This window comes from Nannospalax galili, unplaced genomic scaffold, assembly GCF_000622305.1.
Source record: "Nannospalax galili isolate Female #2095 unplaced genomic scaffold, S.galili_v1.0 scaffold279, whole genome shotgun sequence".
Classification (NCBI taxonomy): Eukaryota; Metazoa; Chordata; class Mammalia; order Rodentia; family Spalacidae; genus Nannospalax; species Nannospalax galili.
The window spans coordinates 2260054-2270026 of NW_008343971.1; the positions used below are offsets into that span (position 1 = coordinate 2260054).

The following is a 9973-nucleotide window of genomic DNA, read 5'->3' on the forward strand; positions in this document are numbered from 1 at the left end:
ATATATATATAATGTGTGCGTGTATGCATATATATAAACACTTGTAAAACAATGTTTCCCTGTGTTTTCTTCAAACTTCTTTGATATTATTTATCGCTCCTTCTCCCCTCTCCTTCTACATTATGCTCCCTCCCCGCCCCACCCCAGTTAAAGCTGCTCTCCCCTAGTTCAATGTTTTTTTAAGAGCACATGAAATTAAATTCTTAGAGTAGAGGAAAGCAAACATCTTGAGTGCCCCTCTCTGCACTCAAAGATGGGTCCCCTGAATACACGCAAAGCAAACTTGTGAGACCCCAGGGACCCCTTCAGGACAGGTGTCCTGGCACTTTGTCCCTTGCCCCTAGAGGAAGGGTGGACCCTGAGGCCAAGGAGAAGCGCTTACCCCAGACAACGCCAGTGAGGCTGCAAGACATAAACCCAGACCAGCTACTTGGTTCCAGCTTGGAGTGGAGTTCCTCTCAGGAAATCATCCCAGGAGGCCTGCCAGGCTCACGCCTCACTAGGGGCTTGAAAACGCAGTTGGTAGAGGTTGCCACCGAGTTGCACCCAGGAACAGGAAGCAGAGGGTCAGCAACAGGCCCTAAGGACTCATCCTCCTCATGGTGGATCTGTGGCCTGGAACCCTGGAAGGAAGAAATGACACAGTAGCCACCGCAGTGCGAGCACTGGCCAGGCACCAGCAGCCCTAGCCTGCCACCCACTGTCACTCCCCAACTGCCTCTGCAATCCACCCAGTCACCTCCTGGCCATTCCTGTGGCAGTGGACAAGGGGGTTAGCCCCCAATTAGCCCATTACGCCACTGGGTAGCGCCCCCCACCTGCACCCCTACCCCCAGGCAGCCCTGCCACAGCCCATCCAGGGCCACTGTCAACCCGGAGAGCCAGCAAGAAGGAAAAGGTGAAGGTCCAGCACTATCTTCTAAACCCAGTCTAAAAACCTATTGGTTCTCGAGCTCTGGCTGTGCTGTTCTGGCTGCCAATTTTGAAAAGAGCCATCCCCCGTGTTTGAAAGAAATAGACCAAACAGATAAATGAAACGCTATTTATAAAGAAAAACTTTTAGGGGGCTGGAGAAATAGCTCATCAGTAGCTGCTCTTGCAGAAGACTAGGGTTCAGTTCCCAGCCCTACATGGCAGTTACAGTCTGGAACTTCAGGTCCAGGAAGGTCTTCCTCTGACATCTGCTGGTACTGCACACACATGGTGCTTACATACAGGCAAAACACTCATGCACATAAAATAAAAATAAATATTTTTTTAAAGAAAAGCTTTTTTTTTTTTTGGTCTTTTTGAGACAGCGTCCCCCTGTAGCCCCAGCTGGCCTGGAACTCACTATGTAGACCAGGCTGGCCTTGAACTCACAGAGATCCGCCTGCCTCTGCCTCCCCAGTGCTGGGATTAAAAGCCTGCGCCACCACACATGGCAGAAAAGCTCTTTTAAACTAAGGAGATCAGAAGGGGGTTGGGGAGCTGGCTCAGTTGGTAAAGTGCCTACTCAGCAATAGTGAGGAACTGAGTTCAGATCCCCCCAGCACCCTAGTAAAAAGATAGCATGTGTCTGTAATCTCAGCACTGGCAAGGTGGAGACAGGAAGGTCACTGGGGCTGGACATGTGAACTCTACATTGAGTGGAAGAGCTTGTCTCAAAAATAAGGTGGTGAGATGGCTCAGATGATGATGCACTTGCTGCCAAGACTGACAACCTGAGCTACATCCCCTGGACCCTCATGGTAGAAGGAGAGAACCTACTCCTTCAAGTTGTTCTCTGACTCCCACATGCATGCCATGGCATGATACACAAACACACACACACACACACACACACACACACACACACACAAAATGCAGTTTATAAAAAAAATTTTAAAGGAAAAAAGAAATTGTTGCACCTGTTCCACCCACCATGCATGAGCATTTAAGACCTCCCTCCAAATGGGACATTTTTGTTGCAGTGATTATTGATTGTTTTTAACTCACTGTCCATGGAAACTGTAGACAATCTCCAATAAAACAAGAAAGGGGAGGAGGAGAGGGGAAGAGGAGGAGGAGGAGGAGGAGGAAGAGGAGGAAGAGGAGGAAGAGGAGAAGGAAGAGGAGGAAGAGGATGAAGAGGAGGAAGAAGAGGAGAAGGAAGAGGAGGAGGAGGGGGGGAGGAGGAGGAGGGGGAGGGGGGAGGAGGAAGAGGAGGCTGCCTAGATTTAAGTACACTGGGAAAGGCAGGCTCTGAGACTCTGTCCCTGCCTGCAGAATTCCAGGAAAGCGCTTCAAAAAAGCCAAGTTCCTCACACTCAGATTCAATTAGTGTGTAAAATTTAGATGTTTCTGTGAAACTACTGTTGTCCTCTTGTAAGTACAAGTTGATATTTGCTTTCTGGCGTGGACTCCTGTGTTCAGATAACTCTCTTGGTTCAACTGGAGTGCGACCAGGGTTCCCACCTTCCTAACAGAACATTGACTGCCGGGTGCTCTTTGCTGTGGAAAATGGGTGCTACTGGAGATAATCGTATTAATCAAATCAAGCCAGGTCTCAGAAAGACAAATATCAGCTGTTTTCTCTCATTTGTCACTCCTAGATTTAAATATATGCACATCAGATCATATGTGTGTATGAAATGAAGACAGGAACGGAATTGTCTAGGGGAACAAAACGGATAAACAGTCGGAGGACCAAGAGGGTAAGAAGAGGGAGGTGGGGTAGACACCTGTACAGTTTTTTTTAATAAAATTAGCATTGGCGAGATGGCTCTGGAGGTAAAAGCACTTGCCACACAAGGCTGACAACCTGATTCCATCCCCAGAACCTACATAAAAAGCTGAGTGCAGTGGCTGTGTCTGTAATCCCAGCACTCCTGCTGGAATGGGAAACAGAGAAAGAAGAGTCTACCAGAAGCTTGGTATCAGAGCACTGACAGAAACAAGAGAGACCTTGTCTAAAAACAAGGTGGAAGGAGAGAACCAACTCTTGAAAAGTTAAACACACACACACACACACACACACACACACACACACAATAAATCTTTTGTAAAAAGAAAGCCAGGCATGGTGGTACATACCTTTAATCCTAGCACTCTGGAGGCAGAGGCAGGTGGATCTCTGTGAGATCGAGGCAAGCCTGGTCTACATAGTGGGTTCCAGGTCAGCTGGACTACAAGGAGATCTTGTTTAAAAGAAGAAGAAGAAGAAGAAGAAGAAGAAGAAGAAGAAGAAGAAGAAGAAGAAGAAGAAGAAGAAGAAGAAGGAAGAAGAGGAAGAGGAAGAGGAAGAAGAAGGGAAGAAAGAGGAGAGGGGGGAGAAGAAAAGAGAGGAGGAAAATCAAAGTCAGACTGAACAGCTTAGTGAGACCCCATTCCAAAGATGGAAGGAAGGAAAGAAGGAAGGAAGGAAGGAAGGAAGGAAGGAAGGAAGGAAGGAAGGGAGGAGGAGGAGGAGGAGGAGGAGGAGGAGGAGGAGGAGGAAAGAAAAAGAGAAGAAATTTAAAACTAAAAACGTTATCTTTAGCTGATGGTAATTTTGTATTTTCAGGAGCAAATTAAAACTTTTTATTGGGCTCGAGAGATGGCTCAGCAGTTAACAGCACTGCCTACTCTTGCAGAAGACCTGGATTCAGCTTCTAGCATCCACTTAGTAGCTAATAACTGTCTGTAACTCCATTTCCAGGGGATCTGACACTCGCTTCTGGCTTCCGCAGGCATTGCACACATGGATGAACTTACATATACACACTCATACACATAAAATAAAAATAAATAAAAATTTTAAATTTCTTAACTCTTTATGAGAGCTATCAGTGTGGAAGGTGGCAGGGCTGATGGGCCATACTGTCCTTACATATACTTGATAAGAATGTAGTGTCAGTCTTGCTAGAGTCCCTGTCTCCGTTGCTGTCTTATAAAGAAAGTCACCATGAGACAGCCCACAGCCATGAAGAAATGCATGTAAGCCAAGCACCACTGAGACCCCAGTGCTGGCCAAGTCCTTGACTGTAGCCATGAGAGACCCTAGGCAGAGGTGTCAGGTATCCACTCTCCTGATCTGAAGAGCCTGAAGGCTAAGTGTTGGGAGCTATTAGTATAAGCACAGCCATTATGTACATTGAGCTGTGACAGGCTTGCTTACTTTATAATCTTTCGCCTTGACTCAAGAGTTTGTGTGTTTTGCACACAAGTACCAAATTATTCTGCCAAGTCAGAAGAAATGTGTTGATAATTTAGAAAAGATGGTTAAATGGTAAAATTCACAACAAGTATTTAACCGTTCCTTGACCCTCAGATAAAGGTAAAAAGAAAAAAAAAAAGCTGTTAAAGCTAATTGAGCTAAATAAACGGTGACTATCTGATGTTCTACTGTATAAAAAGGCTGAGCTAAAATAAACCGGGGCTGCAGTCTCTACTGACAGTCCTCCCAAGTATCTTTCTCTGTCTCTTGTTTTTCTTTCATCCTCACTCCCCCTTTCAGGTGCTGTTCATCTTGGCCAGCTGGTACCAACACATAAAGCATGTGTCCGTTTAAGCCACTGACTCTGTGGAACTTTGTCACCCAACAGTAGTTAAACACAGCAGGTAAAGGTCTATTAATAGGTCACACTCCCAGAAGCTCCAGCATAGCCCTCCTCAGCAAGGTACATTCTCCAGGTGAGCTATCAGGCCCTATGTTGGCAGAGTTGGGACTTGGGGTGTAACTCAGTTAAGAGTATTTGCCTGGCATGCTCAAAGCCCTGGGTTCAATCTCCACAAGGCATGGTGGCACATACCCTTTAATCCCAGTTCTAGGAAGATGGTAGCAGGAGGATCAGAAGTTCAAGGTCATCCATGGCTACACAACAAGTACAAGGCCAGCCCAGGCTGCAGGAGACCCTGCCTCAAAATGAATAAATAAATCTGGCAGAGTTGCAGAAACACTGCCAGGTGTACCAGCTCCAGGTACTCTCAGAAGTGACTGGCATGTTGCCTGGCTCCCTCAGGCACAAAGCACTAGCACCAGAATTTCTAAGTCAGAAAGTATAATGATTTTCCAAAGCTATATTTGCTTGACAAGTACCCTGTTTGTACTAGAAAACATTCCTTGTTCCACCAGGTAGCTGGCCCAGCGATATCAGTCAGGCCTCTGTGTGGCCACAGCTCACTTGGTACCTAGAGCTAGCCCATAGCATTTTCCGACATAAGCCATTTCACAGAACATCAGGATCAATAAAGACAAAATCATGTCCAAACACAAAGCAGGAGCATCATCCAAGTCACGAAAAAAGATCCGATTTCCTCCGATCCTGGCTAATGAGCAAGTGTTGCTCCCTCAGGGACACCAGCCTTAGCCTCTCTTCACTTGCACACTCTTGTAGATGAATTGCATTAATATAACATTGGGGGATGAATTATCTTCCCCCAAATTCAAGTGTTATAACCTTAATCTTCAAGGGTCTCTGAAGGTAGCTATATTTGGAAGTGACTCAGTTAAAATGAGCTCATTAAATGAGCAGTTGGACTGGTGTCCTGATCAGAAGAGGAAATTTGGACACACAAAGACAATAGGAGCACATGGAACCAGCAAGAAGTTGGCCATCTCCAAGTCAAAAATAAGAGGCTAGGAGAAGGATGCCTGCTCACTCAGGGTCCAGCCTCCACACCTATAAAGAAGCACAATTTTGTTAAGGTCTCTTTGTTTATGTCTGGAAATTTTTTTAATAGAAGCCTACAATAACTATACAGAGATCCAATCATAATTATACCCACCTAGCCTGGCCTGGTGGCACACATCTGTAATCCCATCCCTCAGAAAACCGAGACAGGAGAATTTCAAGTTTGAGGTCATCTTGGGATATACAGCAGGACTTGGGGCTTGCAAGACAGAGCTGTAGTCCCCTCCCATGAACCAGAGTTGTGGTCCTCTCCTGTGAGCCTGGAGCTATGGTCCCCAACTGTGAGTCATGGTTCCACATTCTTCTGGTGGTGGGCTGATGGTGGAGCAGATTGGAGAATGGAGGACTCCCTGATGTTGGGCAGCAGTTTGAGCCTTCTCTTAGTGGCTGCATTTCCCACAACCCCCTCCCCCAAGGTCCCAGGTTGTGCTTGGCAGTGGCTTTGCCTCTGTGTTGGGCTTTTGCTCGGGACAGGGGAGGTCTCTGTTATTTGCAGATTCCAGTCTCCAGAGGTCCGATTCTCCAGAATAGACTTCTCACCTCCCCTAAGGTCCAGCTGTGGTCTTGACTCCCATATGGTCCTGGGCATCCAAGTCTTGATGTTGGATCTCCCACTCCCAGGCACCAAGAGGGTTTTCCATCATTTTTCTATTACTCTTCCACAGCCCCAGTGTGCCTTCACCTGTGCCCTACAGAAAACGAAAAACAACTGAACTTCTAGAGATAAAAATCACAGTCTGAGAAGTTTAAAAAAAACATAATGAAATGAAAATGTTATGAAAAAAAACAAAAAAATAACTAAACTGAAAAAATTCTCAAACTAAAAATATGTAATTGTATTTAAGATTGTAAATTTGCAGTTCCATATGTCTTACCTACTAGAATTTTTGAGGTTTTTTTTACTGGCAAAACTGTACTACCAAGCTTCAACAATACTGTGAAATTTATCACTGTCGCTGTAATGTGTTCGGCATTCACTCCCTTTCCAAACTCTGACCCATACAATGTTTTTCAATGTAATCATGTTATTTTTTAAGTAATACTAATAGAATAATTTTACACAAAAGTACAAGATAAAGAATTTTTTAAAAGACAACTTGACAAATAAAAGCATTTGTTGTGCAAGCATGAATTTTATCTCTGGGACCCACATAAAAGTGGAAGAGAGAGCCAACACCATACAGTTGTACTCTGACCTCCACGTGTGCACTGTGGCATATGTGTGCCAACACACACATCATGCACACACACAATAACAATAAAATAATTACACCCACTTTCTGAGAGCACCCCACCCATGAAAAGTTCTAGTTCCTCATCTAGCCCCCAAATCACTTAGCATACAATCCAGTTCCTACAACAAGCCCTCCTAAGCACCACCCTCTTCGTGAGACACTCCAGTTTCCCTGGATGCACAAAAGAGACAATGAGAGAGGTCTTCACAGCAGTAAATCCAACCAATGCAGCTTGAACCTTTGGTCCATAATCACAGGCCTAGTTGGGGGGATGCTGGCCAGTCGCCCAGCTAGCCCCGCGCTTCCACTGTCTCCATTAGACTTGAGCAGGAAGATCTCCTGGTGTTTGCACATGCCCAGTCTCCTCCTTTCTGCCCTTCCCCTCCCCACATACCCATGAGTGACTCTGCAGAAGTCAATGCCAGCTTGCTGCTGAGAGCCTGGCACACTGTTGGTACCCGTGTGGATGACTCCCAACAGGAAAGAAGAGTTTAAGATCAGGATGACCTGTGGCCCCATTAGAGGCGCAACCAGCAACTCCGGCTCAGCTCACCTCAGCATTTTGCCAACTCTGTGGAGCATGCCAGCAGAGGGAATGAGCTGAATTCCTGGACACTTGGAGAACTTTCTTTTTCATTTTTATTTATATTTCTTGCAGTGTGGAGAATCAAACTCGGAGCTCATTGAGACAGGTACTAGGAGAACAGAGATTTTGACCAGGGACATTTTATTATGTTTTACTCTTCATGATTATGAAAATGAAAATGTCAAGAAATCTTTAGTAAAATTTAAGTTACATGAAAATCTTTGGAAGGTAGGTTTTGGAGCTCTGACAGTGTGGAGTTTGGTTTTTTGTGGGGTTTTTTTGTTTTGTTTTTTTTACTTTTTGTCTTTTGGAGACAGGATCTCCCTGTAGCCAAAGCTGGCCTGGAACTTGCTATGTAGACCAGGCTAGCCTTGAACTCACAGAGATCTGCCTGCCTCTGCCTCCCGAATGCTCGGATTAAAGGCATGCGCCACCACACCTGGCTGCTTGGAGTTTGGTTTTGAGGTGAGCACAGGAAGGAAAGAAGACTTCCACAGGGGATCTAGCAACACACAGATGACAATGGTATAAATTTGTATTTTTCTTTGGTAGTACCAAAAACTAGCACAAGGCCTTACATGTGCCAGGCAAGAGTTCTACCACTGGGTTATATCCTCAACCCTGTTTTATTGTCATTCTGTTTTAAGACAAAAACAAAAGTACAGGACAAAGAATTTTTTAAAAATAGCTCAGCAGATAAAATCTTGTTGTGCAAGCCTGGGACCCACATAAAAGTGGAAGAGAAACAAACTCCATAAAGTTGTACTCTGACCTCCACATGTACCAATACACGCATCATGCACACATACACAAAATTTGTCTTAATTACGGGCTTCCTTCTGCAACAGGCGTGGGTCATGCTCCCCCTCACTCTCTCTCACCCACATCTTGGTTCCATGTTCTCCACACAAAAAGCCCAGGGAGGCCCCAGAAACTGTCCCTGCTACAGAGCAGGAGTTGCCACAGCCTCAGGCTAAGACAGGGTCTGGAACAGAATCCGACAGTGATGAATCAGTACCACATAACAACCATAGAAGCCCAGCTGGCGGCAGCAGCTGAGACAAAGAACCAGTCAGTAGAATAAAGCAGTCTAGGAGTGAGAAGAAGGCAAGGGAGGTGATGTCCAAACTGGGTCTTCGATAGGTCACAGGGGTTACTAGAGTCACTATCCGGAAATCTAAGAATATCCTCTTTGTCATCACAAAACCAGATGGCTACAAGAGCCCAGCTTCAGATACCTACATAGTTTTGGGGGAAGCCACGACTGAAGATTCAGCTCAGCAAGCAGTTAGGAGCTGCTGAGAAATTCAAAGTTCAAGGTGAAGCTGTTTAAAACATTCAAGAAAACACACAGACTCCAACTGTACAAGAGAAAAGAGGAAGAGGTCGATGAAACAGGTGTGGATGTTAAGGACGTAGAGTTGGTCATGTCCCAAGCAAATGTGTCGAGAGCAAAGGCCATTCAAGCCCTGAAAAAACAACAGTAATGATATCATAAATGCTCTTAGGGAATTAACAATGCAACTATCTCAAAACAAGGATCCTTTTAGGTGTTCCATAAGTGGAACTACGGCTTGGCTTGAAATTTGTAGTGCTTCTATCATAAATAAAGTTATGGCTTCTTGTTGGATGAAAAAAACATCTGCCTAAATTGCCCAGGTTGGCCTTAGAATAATTCATTTATTTTTATTTTATGTGTATGAGTGTTTTGCCTCCATGTATATAATGTGTGTGCAATGCCCTCAGAAGCCAGAAGGGGGCATCAGATCCCCTAGAACTGGAGTTACTGATGGTCACCTTGTGCGTGCTGGGAACCTAATCTGGCTCCTCTGCAAGAACAGCCAGTGCTCTTCCTTGCTGAGCCATCTCTCCAGCTTTATGGTCTTGAATTTTAAAAGACACTTTATTATTTTTATGTGTATGCATGTATTGCCTGCGTGTAAGTGCACCCGTGTCATGCAATGTCCACAGAGGTCAGAAGAGGGCGTTGGATCCCCTGGAACTGGAGTTAAAGACAGTTGTTGGCTGCCATGTGGGTGCTGGGATTTGAACCCGGGTCTTCTACTAGAACAGCCAGTAATCTTAAACCGCTGAGCCATCTCTCTAGCTCTGAGTCTTGAATTTTTAACCCTTCCTCTGCCTCCCAAGTAACTTGGATTATAGAAACTTACCACCACTTTGGACTGTAAATGTGTGATTTTTGTTGTTGTTTTATTTTGAGACAGGGTCTGCCTGTCACCCAAGCTGGCCTGGAACTACCTATGTAGACCCAGGTGGCCTCAATCTCACAGAGATCACCTGCTTCTGCCTCCTGAGTGCTGATATTAAAGGCGTCAACCACCATGCCTGGCTTTCTTTTCTTTTTACAAAAGATTTATTTATTTATTTATTTATTTATTTATTTATTTATTTATTTAATATTTATTTATTTATTTGATATTTATTTATTTATTTATTTACTCGTGTGCAATTTTTAATGTTTAAAAAAGCCACAGGGGTAGGGATATAACTCAATTGGT

The 9973-nt window shown here is 44.8% G+C and overlaps 1 pseudogene; it reads left to right on the forward strand.

The window, feature by feature from the left end:
- The first annotated feature begins 2739 nt into the window (after window positions 1–2739).
- Window positions 2740–9104, forward strand: LOC103739813 (annotated as a pseudogene).
- The last annotated feature ends 869 nt before the right edge of the window (window positions 9105–9973 follow it).